We start from the raw sequence: 14164 nt of genomic DNA on the forward strand, positions 1-14164 counted from the left end.
GGGGCGGGGCGGGGCGCGGGGACACCCCGCCAGCACCCCCCCCGCAGCCCTCACCTGCGGGCCCCGCCCCCGCGCCCCGCCCCCGCGCCGGGGAATAATTCCGAAATGGCGCTGAAAGCCCCGCAGCCAGCCCGCGGGCCGCGCAGCTCGGGGTGTTCAGCTCGCTCCCGGCTGGCGTTTGCCAGGCACAGCCGGCGCCGGCAGAGCCGGGACGCGGCCCCCCAGCCCCGCTCCGGCCCCGCTCCAGCCCCCCGCTCTCGGCCCCTTCCCGGGGCAGGTGCAGCCACTGCGAGCCACCTGCTTAATTTAAGGCTAATTAAGGCGGCTGAAGCAGGCAAAGCTGCTGCCAGCACACCAGAAGTCGCGTCACCTTCGCCCAGCGCGCTCGGAACACCCGGCTTCTCGCTCTTCTTCAGAGAAAGGGAAACGCCGCTTTTAGCTCGGCCCCGGGCTTCGCGCGGCACGGGGGAAACACAGCGAGAAGGGGCAAGCAGGGTCTCCAGCAGCGCAACAGGAGCTGGGAAAGCCCAGGCAGCCGTGCAAGCAAAGGTTTTCAGAAGGATGGGAGCGATACAGAAGCCCAGATGTTACTGAAACCGTTGCAGTCTGCTCTGAAGTCACAGTTGTGCTGATCTTATCACAAGGTCTGGTTCTATACATCAAACTTCTTTCTTGTTACGAGAAGACAGCAGCCTCTGACCCAGCCCAGGAGCACATCGACTCTGTGCAGGCAGAAAGGAGGCTCTTCGCGTTGGAATACTGAAAATAATCCCTAGAAGGAGACAAGTTCAAAGGCACCGTGCTACATCCTCAGCTCCAACTTGTCTCCCAGGGGCCTTTCTCCTAAAGAGCCGGAGTGACAGCACTGACTGCAGTGACGGTAGGAAGCCACCCGAGACGTCTCTGCGAATGTCAGAATAAATTACCTGTTTTCTGGGGCTGTTGAGACCCCGCATTCTCAGTGCAGACCAGACAAAATGCTGTGTGGCAAAAGCTCCACGCGCATTAGAGGGAGCTGGAGAACCCTACCCTGTGGAAGGAAGAGTCCAACCAACTCGCAAAGAAATTGAACTGTCAGATGGGGCTTGGGAGTCTCACGAATGCTTCAGATCTCTGGCTGCTGGGCCAGAAAACAAATCGTGTTCCAGGTTCACTGTGTTTTGAATGCCATCGCTAGGAAATAATTAATATCCAAGGTCCTGGAAAGATTTGAATGGCTTCCGTTAAATCATGGCTCCTGTTAAAAATACAGCATTTTAGCTTTCATGATAACTAAGAAAAGCCCAAAAAGCATATGATCTCTACACGTCTACATTCTTAGAGGACAGGGGATAGTTAGAAAGCATTCCATAATAAAGAAAAGTCACGAGCTGCAGGGCCATCTCATGGCTGGAGGGTTGGAACACACAGCCTGCCAGTCCGCAGTGCCTCCTCCATCTTCTGGGCCACAACAAGCTCCCACTAAAAACAGCGTCTCGGCTGTGTGGTTGCAAATGAAACATTCACACTGGGAACTGGGAATCCGTGCAACGATAACTGCTGAAGCTGGAAGGGCTCTGGAAGAGCAGCAAGGAGAGCAGCGGGAAATCCCAGGTTAATCTGGGCAGGGTGGCAAACACCAGCCCGGCGGTGCCGACACAAACATTAACCTTTAGCTCTCTTGCAGCTGATCGAGCGCACCAGTAAAGAGCACAAAGTGTCATTCTGCACGCATCTGCACAAGCCACTCTGATATTTCAGCCTGTTCTTGCAGCCACAGACACGGGACTTCACCAGAGCCTGGCTCGACGGTTCAGCCTGACCCTGCTAGAAGCATGGGGAGCGGAGCAGGCCGGCAGCGCTGTGCTGCCAGGGCACTGGAAAGGGGAGCGGGGAGTCATCCCTAGACCACAGGACACCGAGGAGCAGAGTTGAAGCACGTACGTGCAGTCAGAGCAGCAGCCGAGGTTATTTGCCTAGCAACATTTTGAGTATATTCAGAGCTGTCTGAGAGAGGAAGAAGAGAAAAGCACCACAAAAGCCGGTTATTGTAGTTAAGAGCGATCAGCTCCTAAAGCCTACTTGGGATATGGGACACCTTTCCTCGAGTCCGTGCAGGCACCATACCAGCTATCACACCCCAGAGCAACAGCGAAATGCACGTTCGGCCGTTGCTCCTGATGGCAAGGCCATCTCGGCCGTCTCAGACAATAGCAGTGAAGCCATCACAGCAAGGGAAAATGGTGGCTCCTGTCCAATGTCTTCCCCCACACACCTTCCCTCCATGCCGCAGATGGTGGCCGCACGCTGAGCACTCGCAGACAAGGCGCGAGTGTCAGAACAGACCAGGCGGAACAGCAGCAACGAGAGTGCGGAGCACGCCATGTCTTCTTCTTCCGCAGAACATGTGGGTGCCCCAGCTGATGAACAGGGCAATGGCCTGGCCTTACCCCTGCCCACCTGCTGGCACCCAAAGCCTACGCTGGTATGACACTCAGAGTCCAAGAACCAAAGAGAGTTAATTCCTTCCCTGCCTCCCAGCACCAGCTCCTTCTGGGCAGGGTACGGGCACATTCAGCAGCAGCTTCCCCACCTTCCCTGCCCCTCTGAACAGTGAATCCAGCCCTTTGCTGCCTCCTGGCACTGCTACATGCTCTCTCCCTTAATAGAACCACCGTTTTTTTCCTTGTGACAGCACAGATCTTCCAGCACAGGAGGAGGGAGCTGCAAGGGGGGATTTGAAGTGGGAGATAGGGAGAGCTATGGGGTAAGAAACATCTGAACCACCATGGACATGACTTAAAAGAGCGAGGGCTCAGGGGACTCAGTGCTCTTCCCTGCGTGCAAAAGCAGCTTCTCCCTCGCAGCTACATGGCTGTCAGAGGAGTTCTTCCCGCTGCCATGGCACCGAGGTGCTGACAGCACAAGTGGAGTCCAGAGAGGATTTAACGTACAAGAAAAGACAAGCAAGCAAACCTCCTTTCTCGTTCAGGTATTTTGTGAGTCTTCAAGCATAAGGAATTCCCAGGATGCATCAAGACGTTGAGCACTGCAAACGTTTCCATGGTCTGAAGGTTTCCTGCAATGGTCCCCAGCTCCCTTGGCTCTCTGTACTTAGCCTGGCAGCTCAGCTCTTTTCTGAGATGTTCTTGGATTTCTACAAGACTGTCCCTGGAGCTGTCATGAGTGAAGTGCCAGGTCAGCAGTACAGACTGCTCCAAAATCATCTTTAGGCCACTTGGAGAAATGGAAGGCAGATTTCTGCAGAAACTCACTGACCCGCAAAGAAAAGATTTCTTGTTCTTTGGAAGACGACAAATTTACATAACATTTTGAAATTCCAGTGGGTCTCATTATTGTAATCTATGGCCCTTTCAAATTACAGTACCAACACTCATGACTCCCCTTGCCAAGTGTTGGCTTTACTTGTTCGGTGCCTCAGTTTACCCACAGGGAAAGAAACTTGTCTGATCTCGTAAAATGGTGTGACAGAACTGGGAACAAGCTCGCAAACACCCGTCCCCAACCCTGCACTCAGCGTTCAGGGCGCTTTGAAAAGAGACCTCCCTGCTGTCCTGGGTTTGGCCAGGACAGGGTTAATTTTCACTGGACTCCAGGAAGGGGCACAGCTGGGGGGTGGGGCTGACCCCACCTGGCCAAACAGAGCCCGGTATTCCATACCATGTGACGTCACGCTGGGTTCCGGTGGGGGGCGCGGCGCGGTGGGAACGGACTTGCGGCTTGGGGGGGCATGGCACCGGTCCTGTTCGGGAGAGCGGCTGTCTGGGTCGTGCAGTTCGTCGTTGTGTTTTCTGCTTATCTGTATCATTGTTTGTTGCTGTTCCCTTTGTTTGCTGTTCTGTTAAACTGCCCTTATCCCAACCCACCGGTTTCTACCTCTTCCTTTTCATTCTCCTCCACACGCCGGCGGGGGGAGGGGCAGCCGCGTGGCACTTTGTTGCCGGCGGCAGCCGAAACCAAGACATTTAATTTGGCGCCCAACGTGGGGCAGGGATAACGGCGGGGCTGAGCAGTGGGTGTTAAAACTGCTTTCTTAGATTTTGTTAAATTTTGTTATAGGCATTTTGTTGTGTTAGTTAAACAGTCGCCGGTAAAAATGTTTCTGTCTGTGATCAGATGGTTGTGGTTTTTGAATCTGTACTTGCACTAGGTTTTCCCTGTGGTGCTGTTCATTACATCGGGGAAAAGGATCAGGATGATGATTTTGCTATACTGTATGATATTGACTTATGACATGATAACATCAATGTGCATGAAATTAGGCTTGTATTTGCATGCGGCACTGCGGTCATTTCCGTACCTCGGATCCTATGTCCTAGAATTTGTTAATAATCAAACCCAATCTGTGGGGAAAACCAAAGGGGATACCTTCCCCCACTTTTTCGCCCCCCCTCTCTCCCTCAGGCTAGTCCCAACTGCCTTTAGAGAATTTCGAGTACCCCTGGGGTGCTCAGGGCAGCACTCGCCTATTGTTCTGCCTCCTGAATGGGTTTTGGGTCTTGTTTAGGGTTAAGCAAGTAGTTAAGAACATCATGCAGAGACCTGCTCCAGGGCTGGATAGCTGTGAGTGCCTGGGTGCGTGGGACAGCATGGGCAAGTACCTAGGGCAGTGGACACCCCCGATGTTTTTTAAACTCACCCCTGAACACGTGCAGGATCCGGACAAACTAGTAAAATATCTGCAAAAAGTGTGCTGCCACCCTGGGAACTCCAGAGAGACACAGATCACCGCAACGTGCTGGGGTCTGGCCCACGCCTACCGAGCCCTGTTCAACACCGTTCAGTGCCTTAAAGGGGAAAGGGGGGGAAGCGAAGCAGCAGGCACTGGCTGAGCCCAATGACCAACCTGTGCCAGTAGCAGTCGCCCCCGTAAAACTACAGAAAGACGCAACGAGAGCAGATCGCTCCGGGAGGGATGACAATGAGCCAGGGTCATCGCGGGAGATAGAGACAGAGATCATAACCCGGTCCCTGTCCCTGAGCGAGCTGCGAGACATGCGGAAAGATTTCAGCCGCCACCCAGGCGAGCACATTGCCACCTGGCTGCTGCGGTGCTGGGATAACGAGGCCAGCAGCTTGGAGTTAGAGGGCAAGGAAGCCAAGCAGCTGGGATCCCTGGCCAGGGACGGGGGCATTGACAAGGCCATTGGGAAGAAGGAACAAGTCCTCAGCCTCTGGAGGAGACTTCTCTCAGGGGTGAGGGAGAGATACCCCTTCAGTGACGATTTTGTATGTTATCCTGGCAAGTGGACCAATATGGAAAAGGGTATTCAGTACTTCAGGGAATTAGCTGTGCGGGAGCTGGTTTATAATGAACCAGATGATGACCAGTTACCCACAGACCCAGATGAAGTCCAGTGCACAGCATCTATGTGGAGGAAGTTTGTGCGGAGCGCTCCCTCCTCATATGCCAACTCACTGGCAGTTGTAAACTGGAAGGGTAAGGAGGCACCAACAGTGGATGAGGTGGCTGTCAGACTCCGGCAATATGAGGAAAGTCTCTCTTCCTCCCTTGTCTCAGCTGTAAATAAATTGTCCCAGAAGGTCCAGCGACTCGAACAGAGTATGTCCTACTGCCCACCTGTACGGGCCAGTGTCTCAGCTATTAGGGGCAAGCGTTTCACTGCTCAGGAGAGGGAATAGAGAGGCTATACACCCCGGGGCACCCTGTGGTTTTACCTGCGTGACCACGGAGAGGACATGAGGAAAACCCACCTCAAGTCTAGAGGCACGAGTGCGTGAGTTGCGAGGTAAAACAATCACAAAAGGGGATTCTGTTAGGAAAAATGCCGCTCCAGTTTCCAGCAGCCAGCTCTCCAGACCAGGTAGAGAGTTTGACCTTGATTCCAATCCTCTGGAGGGGACCTCCAAGTCATTTTTACAGCAGGTGAGCAGCAAATTCTCTGACCAGGATTAGAGGGGCCCTGCCTCCAGCCAGGTGGAGGAAAGGGACAACCGTGTCTATTGGACGGTGTGGATTCGGTGGCCTGGCACGTCAGATCCACAAGAGTATAAAGCTCTAGGGGACACTGGTGCACAGTGTACTTTAATGCCATCAGAGTTCAAAGGGTCAGAGTCCATTTGCATTTCGGGAGTGACAGGGGGGTCCCAAGAGCTGAGTGTACTGGAGGCTGAAGTGAGCCTCACTGGGCAGGACTGGCAGAAGCACCCCATTGTAACAGGCCCCGAGGCTCTGTGCATCCTTGGTATAGACTGTCTTAGGAGAGGGTATTTCAAGGACCCAAAGGGGTATCGGTGGGTTTTTGGCATAGCTGCTGTGGAGACGGAAGAAATTAAACAGCTGTCCATTTTGCCTGGTTTCTTGGAGAATCCTTCCGTTGTGGGGTTGCTGAGGGTTGAAGAACAACAGGTGCCAATCGCGACCACAACGGTGCACCGGCGACAGTATCGTACCAACCGAGACTCCCTTCTCCCCATTCATCAGCTGATCCGCCAGCTGGAGAGTCAAGGAGTGATCAGCAAAACTCGCTTACCCTTTAATAGTCCCATATGGCCAGTGAGAAAATCTACTGGAGAGTGGAGACTGACAATAGACTACCGTGGCCTGAATGAAGTCACACCACCCCTGACTGCTGCCGTGCCAGACATGCTGGAACTTCAGTATCAGCTGGAGTCAAAGGCAGCCAAGTGGTACGCTACAATTGACATCGCTAATGCATTCTTCTCCATCCCTTTGGCAGCAGAGTGCAGGCCACAGTTTGCTTTCACCTGGAGGGGCATCCAGTACACCTGGAATCGACTGCCCCAGGGGTGGAAACACAGTCCCACCATTTGCCATGGACTAATCCAGACTGCACTGGAAAAGGGTGAAGCTCCAGAACATCTGCAGTACATCGATGACATCATTGTATGGGGTGACACAGCGGAGGAAGTTTTTGAGAAAGGGGAGAAAATAGTTCAGATCCTTCTGAAAGCCAGTTTTGCCATTAAGCGAAGTCAAGGGACCTGCGCAAGAGATCCAGTTTCTAGGAATAAAATGGCAGGATGGGCGCCGTCAAATCCCAATGGATGTCATCAACAAAATAGCAGCTATGTCTCCACCAACCAGCAAAAAGGAAGCACAGGCCTTCCTGGGTGTTGTGGGTTTTTGGAGGATGCACATCCCAAATTACAGCCAGATTGTAAGCCCTCTGTACCACGTGACCCGGAAGAAGAATGATTTTGAATGGGGCCCTGAGCAATGACAGGCATTTGAACAGATTAAACGGGAGATAGTTCATGCCATAGCCCTTGGTCCAGCCCGGTCAGGGCAAGATGTTAAAAACGTGCTCTACACCGCAGCCGGGGAGAATGGCCCAACCTGGAGTCTCTGGCAGAAAGCGCCAGAGGAGACTCGAGGTCGACCCCTGGGGTTCTGGAGCCGGGGTTACAAAGGATCCGAGGCCCACTATACTCCCACTGAAAAAGAGATTCTGGCAGCATATGAAGGTGTTCGAGCTGCTTCAGAAGTGGTCGGCACTGAAGCACAGCTCCTCCTAGCACCATGATTGCCCGTCCTGGGCTTGGATGTTCAAATAGAGGGTCCCCTCTACGCATCATGCCACCGATGCTACGTGGAGTAAGTGGGTCACGCTGATCACCCAGCGCGCCCGAATGGGAAACCCCAGTTGCCCAGGAATTCTGGAGGTCATCATGGACTGGCCAGAAGGCAAAGATTTTGGAGCATCGCCAGAGGAGGAGGTGACACGTGCTGAAGAGGTCCCACTGTATAACCAGCTGCCAGAAGATGAGAAACAGTATGCCCTGTTCACGGACGGGTCCTGTCGCATTGTGGGGAAGCAGCGGAGGTGGAAGGCTGCTGTATGGAGCCCTACACGACAAGCCACGGAAACTGCCGAGGGAGAAGGTGAGTCAAGCCACTTTGCAGAGGTGAAAGCCATCCAGCTGGCTTTAGACATTGCCAGTCGAGAGAAGTGGCCAGTGCTCTGTCTTTACACCGACTCTTGGATGGTGGCCAATGCCTTGTGGGGGTGGCTGCAGCAATGGAAGAAGAACAACTGGCAGCGCAGAGGCAAACCTATCTGGGCTGCCCCATTGTGGCAAGATATTGCTGCCCGTCTGGAGCAGTTGGTTGTAAAAGTCTGTCACGTGGACGCCCACGTCCCTAAGAGTCGGGCCACTGAAGAACATCAAAACAACCACCAGGTAGATCAGGCTGCTAAGATTGAAGTGGCTCAGGTGGATCTGGACTGGCAACATAAGGGTGAACTCTTTATAGCTCGGTGGGCCCATGACACCTCGGGCCACCAAGGAAGAGACGCGACATACAGATGGGCTCGTGACCGAGGTGTGGACTTGACCATGGACACCATCGCACAGGTTATCCATGAATGTGAGATATGCGCTGCAATCAAACAAGCCAAGCGGGTAAAGCCTCAGTGGTATGGAGGACGACGGTTAAAATATAAATATGGGGAGGCTTGGCAGATCGACTACATCACACTGCCACAAACCCGCCAAGGCAAGCGCTATGTACTCACAATGGTGGAGGCCACCACCGGATGGCTGGAAACCTACCCTGTGCCCCATGCCACCACCCGGAATACCATCCTGGGCCTGGAAAAACAAGTCCTGTGGCGACATGGCACTCCCGAAAGAATTGAGTCAGACAACGGGACTCACTTTCGTAACAGCCTCATAGACACTTGGGTCAAAGAACATGGTATCAAGTGGGTGTATCACATCCCCTACCATGCACCAGCCTCTGGAAAGATCGAGCGGTACAATGAGCTGCTAAAAACCACTTTGAGGGCAATGGGGGGTGGGACTTTCAAAAACTGGGATATCCATTTAGCAAAGGCCACCTGGTTGGTTAACACTAGAGGGTCCACCAACCGGGCTGGTCTTGCCCAATCAAAACCTCAGCACCCGTAGAAGGGGATAAAGTTCCTGTAGTGCACATGCAGAACATGTTAGGGAAGACAGTTTGGGTTAATCCTGCCTCGGGCAAAGGCAAGCCCGTCTGCGGGACTGCTTTTACTCAAGGACCTGGGTGAACCTGGTGGGTAATGCGGAAGGATGGGGAAGTCCGATGCGTACCTCATGGGGATTTAATTTTGGGCAAGAATAGTCCATAAATAAATTGTATAAAGTTAATTGTTAAATAACCCTGTCACTGTCTGTTATCACTGTTATAATTGTTATATTTTGTACCAGTAGTAGCATAGTAAGAATCATCCAGATTAAAGAAGGATGGACTTTTTCGATGAAAACCTAGCAGAGCACAGCGATGATGGAACTGGACCTGGTTTTCAACAACTGGCACCCAGCAACTTCATCAAGATCAACATCTCCTGCAGACTGTGGGCACGGGCTGCACCAGATACATCAGCCGTGAGCTCCGGATACAGCAAGTGACCGCCCATCACCACACATCACCTTTCCTGCCACGGAAGACCATTACAACAGATGGAGCCCGAAGTCATGGATTAAATGAACTCAACGGACACTTTAGAGTGATGATCCATAGACTAAGGGAATGATATCTGGAGACAGGAGAAGTGGTGGTGATCAACTGGACAATGGGGGACCTGGGCATGACGTAGATGGTATGGAATAAGGGGTGGATAATGTCCTGGGTTTGGCCAGGACAGGGTTAATTTTCACCGGACTCCAGGAAGGGGCACAGCCGGGGGGTGGGGGCTGACCCCACCTGGCCAAACAGAGCCCGGTATTCCATACCATGTGACGTCACGCTGGGTTCCAGTGGGGGGCGCGGCGCGGCGGGAACGGACTTGAGGCTTGGGGGGGGCGCGACACCGGTCCTGTTCGGGAGAGCGGCTGTCTGGGTCGTGCGGTTTGTCGTTGCGTTTTCTCCTTATCTGTATCGTTGTTTGTTGCTGTTCCCTTTGTTTGCTGTTCTGTTAAACTGCCCTTATCCCGACCCACCGGTTTCTACCTCTTCCTTTTCATTCTCCTCCACATGCTGGCGGGGGGAGGGGCGGCCACGTGGCACTTTTGTTGCCGGCGGCAGCCGAAACCAAGACACCTCCCAAAGGAAAACCGTATCAGCCTGGCCCAAGGATGGCTGTTTTACACGTGCTGCTGTGCCACTGTCAGTTTTTGTCCCAGCTGCTGTATGAACAAACCCAAATCTCTCTTTGGACCCTTGCTCATTTCCAATTCTACATCTGTGAGTCCTCATGGATAATGCCACTCTGATCTAACTGCCTCAGGCTCGCTGCTCACCTCGGAGATGTACTCCTGGGCTTGGCTAATCTGCTTACTTCACCCATGCCCCCAGTCTGAAAACCACAGACCTCTTTTACCCAGACTCCCATCCTCATCCTCAGGTGGGAGCAAAAGTCATCCAAGTTCCCAGCAGTCTTCTCAAGCTTTCCCCTCAGGCCATGACGCAGCACACCTCCATAGCAAAGCAAGTTACCAAATGCAGTTATGCAACAAGAAGCGAAAGAGATGCAGGAGGGAATAATCTTGCCCCAGCTGGAGAGCTTGCTGGCTGCCACTGTGCCCACGGGGAGAGCAGGGCAGCACTGCCATCCTTGGGGATTTGGGCTAAGGGGAGAGAGATAGGCAGAGGGAGGAGGAACAATGTGTGGGAGAGGATTCAATAGCAAAATAAAATGAAAACGCATCTTTTGACTTCAGTTTGCTCCTAGACATCCCTATGTTCATCTTGGATCTCCCAGGGCCAGCTGTGGAAAGTTTTTTTTTACAGGCAGGTGAATCCAAGGCTGATTGGCTTCTCTCCCCGCTTTATGCACTAAGTGGACCACACAGAGCACTGCTAGCCTGAGTACTTTTGACTTAGGGGGCTGTTGGACCAAGTCTGGCACTTACAGATGCTCAGACTTTACCTCGGTTGTTATTCACCTTGTGCTCTCTAGCACAGCAATAATCCACCAGCTGCTACCCCCACCACCAGGTGTGATCTTTCAAGAAGCAACCTCTGCCTTTTTTAAGCCACTCTACCAAAGTGAGTTCAAAAAGTCTACCTACCATGTCAGTCTTGACTGAAAGCTGAATTTGATCCTAAGACACAACTACAGAGGTGTGCGCACTCCAAGTTGGTGGGATGCAAGCAGCCGTGGTCCCAAAGCTCTCCAGCCTCATTAGCTCAACACTGTGCTATAGCTAATACGCCTGGCAACTTGGCAAGCACTGTGTCAGCACAGTTACCTGGCTCCTGTCCTACCTAGGGACGGTGCACAGGGGCTTGGATCTTCCTCCGGCTGTCCTTATGCTGCTGGACTGGATCATCCTTCAGCTGCTGGTACATCATGGCAAAAGCTTGGTGAAAGGATGCTTTACTCCCTGTGGAGCCTCCTCTGTAGTTTCCCCACTGGATTTGCCTTGTTCCAGAAGCGCTGCTGGTGCAGATTTCTCAAGTGCTCATTGCTTGTCCTCCCTCTGATCTCAGCTCTGTCTGTTCTTTCCCTCCTTCTTGCAATTTGAATTGACACTATTGACCAGGGCATCTCCTACAATCATTTGACAACAGCGGTTGTCTCTGAGAACAGTATCTTTGCTGCGATTTATTAAAACAAAGATTTTGCACTTAATTGCACCATTCCTTGATGGCAAGGCTTTGCTAGCATCACAACCTTCCAGCTTTTCACTCAGCCATCTGATCTCAAAGCAAACCCCATGTGTTACTGCTTCTATGTGTGGAATTCCTTTTCTGCTTGAGGTCTTCTCCTCCTCACCTAAGTCATGCCACTTCTGGGGCTCTGTCAAAAATGCTTTCTATTTCAGTGAGCAGTTTTGCACCTGCAAACTCCAGAGTCAGGCAAAAATGCCGAAGTGTTGAATAAATATTGTGGCTCTGTCTTGAGGAGAATGATGTACTTAACGCCACATCATAAAGCACTTTCCAATCCATTAGTAACTAAATAGGATGTTAAAAAGCAACTGTTAGCAATAAAGACTTAAAATCAGCAGGCACAGATAGCTTGCACCCATGAGCCCGGTAAAAGCTGCCAGAGGGTATCTCCAACCCACTTATTATTAATTTTTTTTTTTAATAATGCTTGAAACAAAGACATTTCAGCAGACGTATGGAGTATAAAATGTGGCAATACTCAAAAAGGCCAAACAGGATGATTAAGTAAGGAGGAAACTAGCCTATTAAAAAAACAGCACAGAGAAAATAATGAAAAACCCAGTAGGGAGTTTATTACAAAAGCATTTGAAGATGGGTGTACGACTTTGGGTGATCCATCAGTTCATGCCTTTCCATCTCTGCCAAGTAGTGGTCTAATTCTTGATCCATCTTTTACTACTTATGTCTTAACAGTTTTTCATTAACATTGATATTCCTCATTATATCTCCATTTTGCGAAGCAGCATTTGGGCTTTCCCCCTCCACACAACTTTCACAGCAGCCCTTAGCAATTTGAGTTCTCACTTTCTGGATGCTTCTCTCTTGTATTTAAAGTCAGTTAAGAACTTGTTACTCAGCTTCTCATCTTTGGCTCTTCCTGGCCTTGCTTGGCACTGGCATAGTTGGTGCTCGTGCTCTTGGGGTCCTTTATTCAAATCTCTCTCTTCAGACTTGCTTCCAATGGGATTTTGCCTGGAAGTTACTAAATTGTTTAAGTTCGCTTTCTTCAGCTGCACTGGCCTTATTTGGCTGTTCTCACACAGTTCAGAAAGCTTTAATAAAGATATATCATCTTACGCATGTTCGCATTCTCATCTCAGCCAACTCCTCCCTGCTTCTCAGCTAGTTTCCTTCTCCAACTTGTAACCAAGTAGTTACGGTCCCTAAAGCATTCCAAGGGATCAGCACACTTCCAGGGGGGACTCAGCTGACTCAACACAGATTCCTTCATGCAGGCAAGTAACCTAAACTCCCTTTCTGGTCAATGGAGAAAACCAGGTACTTCAGAACTACCTCATCCTAAAATACATGGTGGGGAAAAAAAAAAAAGAAAAGATCAGATGTATGAAGCCTGAAAGCTACCTTTTGCCAGCTGCAAGACTGCAGGATGACTAGCTTCGGATGAAATCTGGAGATAAAACAATGACTGCAAGAATGGTAAACACAAACAAAGCAATTTACAGCAATCATAGCACTTGGGAGACTATGCCCACTCAGATAAACCACAAACTTCCTATTTTCAGAGCAGGCATTACACGGGCCAGAGCTACAGAATTCGAGATGGTGTATTAGAAAACAACTCCAAAGCATACAACAACCACAGTCCTGGGATGTAAGCCAGGAAGCGGTGGTAGGAGAGATGAATATTTTTTTTCAGCATATGGAACTGGGGAGACTGATGTTGGAAGACAGCGTACAGTTTGGGAAACCAAAGAAAATGAGAAAAGAGGCACGGGACATTTGAGGGCTAGAGAAAGCAACTTGCATTGAAAGTTTCTATTTGGTTAGCGAAAAGAAGATTAAGCAGCAGCTTGAGGACAGAGTACAAACTCTGTATTAAAACACTAGGTTATAAAAAAGCCTCTTGTTGAGGAACATGTAAGCGGGACAATGCCTAGAAACCTGGCAGGTTCAAAAAATGGAACCAGTCACCAGTGTCCACGCACGTGAGATCACTTACCTGCAGAAAGAAGCCATTCTTCCTTTAGAAGGTAATGAGAAGTAAAGTTTTACTTCAGGTATTATCAGCATTTTCTAAACAATACTTCATGCCTTTTCCTTATGGTTGTCTCCCTACACTCTTAGCACAGCTTCTGTACCAGCAGTCCTTCCTTCCAGAAGGGTAGCCCTGAGCAGGCAATATCCAATGTCCAACTTGCACTTTCTGAATCAATACAAGATGTCAAAAGGCTTTTCAGTAACCATCCGTTAAGTTTATTGCATCCCCTTGTGCGGGCCATAGTCCAGTTTCCAGCTGTCCTGGCTTTACTTTAGCAGCTCTTGGAATAGGTCTAAACAGACCGGTTGGCTCTCCAGCGCTGATCTGGGCATCAATGTGTAGCCCCAAATAAGAAGGCTGTATTTTGCTTTTCCCCACCTAGTTCCACCTCAAGGATGACACCCCCTTGTTACTCTGCACTCAAAAGTATATGCTGCCCTGTCACTACAGCCTGGCATAGAGCCAGATTCGGATTCACAGCATTCCAGTTTTATCACAGACTCTTGCATTTAGTTCATAGCAAGGGCCTCCTTTGTACAAAATTGTGCATCAGTATGATGTTATGGACACTACACACTCAA

The sequence above is a fragment of the Opisthocomus hoazin genome, chromosome 7 (genome assembly GCF_030867145.1).
Source record: "Opisthocomus hoazin isolate bOpiHoa1 chromosome 7, bOpiHoa1.hap1, whole genome shotgun sequence".
NCBI classification, from domain to species: domain Eukaryota; kingdom Metazoa; phylum Chordata; class Aves; order Opisthocomiformes; family Opisthocomidae; genus Opisthocomus; species Opisthocomus hoazin.